The sequence below is a fragment of the Octopus bimaculoides genome, chromosome 4 (assembly GCF_001194135.2).
Source record: "Octopus bimaculoides isolate UCB-OBI-ISO-001 chromosome 4, ASM119413v2, whole genome shotgun sequence".
NCBI lineage: Eukaryota > Metazoa > Mollusca > Cephalopoda > Octopoda > Octopodidae > Octopus > Octopus bimaculoides.
Window position 1 is genome coordinate 62,383,613 of NC_068984.1, and position 3,451 is coordinate 62,387,063.

Here is a 3,451-nt window from a genome sequence, read left to right on the forward strand (position 1 = left end):
ATGGCGATAGTAGTTTTGTATCTAATGGCGGGAGGTAGTTTCACTACATACTCAATGAACAATCCAAGGGTATTTTCATCATCCAGCAACTCTACATATATATGCAGCTGAACCAATAAGCATTTTCATTATAATAGCCGTACATCATCATTAGAGCCATGATTGGACATCCCTGACGATGTCTTCTCCACAATTCTTGATTTTCCATTATTCTTGGCAGCTGTTCCTTACTGAGATTTCTATCACCTGAAAGTTGATTGATCAATGTTCAAGCCAGTGAGTAAGGTTCCCACAATTGCAACTTGTGTATGTATGACTTCTTGCTCATGCTTCCAGCAATTTCCTGACAAGGAAAAGTTCAAACAATCAAATAAGTGCATGGATAAAACTATTATCTATCTATTAGTCTATCTTCTTGTCATTTCACATCCCTAGCCTCTTCTCTTATCAGCTATATTTGTGTAATTGATAGCATTATGTTAATAAATTATATTAATAGGCGTAGGAGTGGCTGTGTGGTAAGTAGCTTGCTTACGAACCACATGGTTCCGGGTTCAGTACCACTGTGTGGCACCTTGGGCAAGTGTCTTCTACTATAGCCTTGGGCCGACAAAAGGCTTGTGAGTGGATTTTGTAGACGGAAACTGAAAGAAGCCCGTCATATATATATATATATATATATATATATGTGTGTGTGTGTGTATATGTTTGTGTGTCTGTGTTTGTCCCCCCAACATCGCTTGACAACCGATGATGGTGGTGTGTTTACGTCCCCGTAACTTAGTGGTTTGGCAAAAGAGACCGATAGAATAAGTACTAGGCTTACAAAGAATAAGTCCTGGGGTCGATTTGCTTGACTAAAGGCGGTGATCCAGCATGGCCACAGTCAAATGACTGAAACAAGTAAAAGAGTAAAATAGTGAAAGAGAGTAATGAGTAAATCATATATTGATATATCAATTTGCTCCAAAGTATACCAACCTTCAGACCTGAAACAATGAAGGGGCCACATAAATTATTACAATTTAGTGTGTGTGTGTGCATGCGTGTGCGTTTGTGTTTGTGTGTGTGTGTGTGCGCGTGCATGTGTGTGCGCGTGTGCGCGCGTGCATGTGTGTGTGTTTGTGTGTGTGTGTTTTAGTGAGTATGACAGATGTGACAGGCTTCTTTAAGTTTTTGCCTACTAACTCCATAGCTATAGTAGAAAACATTTGCCTACGGTGCCATGCAGTAGGACTGATATCAAGATCACATGGTTGGAAAACAAGCCTCTTAACCACATAGTCACACCTGTACCTAATCACTATTACAATAAATATCATGATAAACTAGTAATGATGCAAATTCAAGAGATAATGGTATGCAAGTGTCAGTTTGTTCTTAATAGTTGTATTTTTGTTCTTTAGGGTTGCCTCAATAAATGATTTTGCATATAATGCTGAATACACACCCACCATTAAGGAGAGAATATCCCAATTTGAGAATTGCAATAAATTGTGTTTGAGCCAATCAAATGTGGCATTCAGATTTCAGCAGAATATATATTATTTTGTTTATTGGTACAAAAGCTAAGAACTTTAATTTTCTCTATACATGAGCATATGGTATAATATATAAGATATAATATATAAAAATGGAATATATTATATGTAATATGTCACTTATGTCATATGCGCAAAAGTGTAGATGCCCATATCCTGATTTATATGCATACATATATATATATATATATATACACCTATGTGTGTGTGTGTGCATGAATAGATAGATAGATAGATAAGATAGATAGAGAGAGAGAGAGAGGGAGAGAGCGAGAGAGAGAGAGAGCGATAGATAGATAGAGAGAGAGAGAGGGAGAGAGATAAGATAGATAGATAGATAGAGAGATAGATAGATAGATAGATAGATAGATAGATAGAGAGAGAGAGAGAGAGAGGATGGAAGGATGGATGAAGGGACAAGTATACAGACAAACAGACATCTTTCAACAAAACTAACTAACATTCAGTTCTGTCAAGGATTTCAGGTAAATATATTAGATACTTTCAAATATACAATTACAGACAATTCTAATTAATTTTGTCAAAGTCTTTGTGGGAAGTAAATATAAATAACATACTTCTTTTTGTTAATCAGAATCATTTGTAAAACTTCTTTAGATCATTGAAAATCAAAAGTTTTAAGTTTGGCACCTTTTAGTACAAAACAATTTTTAGAGTGGGTGAAGATGTTATTTTCATCCAAATGTTTAATAGTTTTTTTTAGCAAAAAGATATCTCCTAAAACAGGATGGTGAGGTATATGTGACAGATGTTTCAATTACTTGCCTGATTTGTTTAGTGAATCAGTGTAATGTGAGTTTCTTTTTGCAGAGATGATAACTCCATGGCATCCATAAATGTTTGAAAGATAAGCTTCAGTGAATTTGCAAGGATGTCCTTCACATTATTTTAGGAAATGACCAAAAAATAAAGCATCACTTACTGGTACTAAATTTGTATTTATGCACACTATTGATTCTTTTCAATTACATTTATCTGAGAGGGCCATTAATGTTGCAACATACCAAGTAGATGAAAAATCTCTGGACAGCTGATTTGTTTATTAAAGTTTTTGTTGGAGACAATTTATGCATTGTTTCCTGAAATATTCTGTCATGGAGAGTATATTAGCATACAATCTATATCATTGTAGTTGTCCAATTTTAGAATTTAAAGATAAAATCTCGAGTGAATAACGAGAGAAAACTTCAGAATCAGAATTTTTGCCCTTTAGCTAGCTACAGCATTTCTTTTCATTTTGTGATCACAACCATTTGATGTAACACTTACGATTACCTTCGTTGCTCCTTATCCTTTTTGCATCCAAGTAGGTTTTAGAAGTTGAGTGTAGTTTGCTGCTATAGTTGGAAGTCTCAGTGACAATCAGTAACGAATTATGAATTTCCACAATAAACCACTGGAAGTAGATATATTTTCATATGTGGCATCATGCCAATTGATTATGGCTAAAATGATGAACTAAGTTTTTACCTACCAAAGTAATATATATATAAGCTGTAAATTCATCATACCATATATATTTACCCATTATATGTTATATCATAATGTACGTTTATATATCGTAATGTTTTAACTTAAATTGTTATATTTTTATACAATTTGGAAATTATGCATGTTTATAAATATGTTTAAATAAATATTTTGAACATTCATGATATTTCTAAAGTTTATATCGTTGTATTTGCCTATCTTTTTACCGCACCTTTTAGACACTTTAGAGACTGAAAACTATAAATTTATTTATTGATTCTTGAAGGAATTGAACACACATATTATATCTTGCGTTGGACATATGGTATTGTTCCTGTGGTTTTCCACCCTTATGTATCTATTTTTACTATAAGATATATATATATATATATATATATACATATATATATAGATCTTTT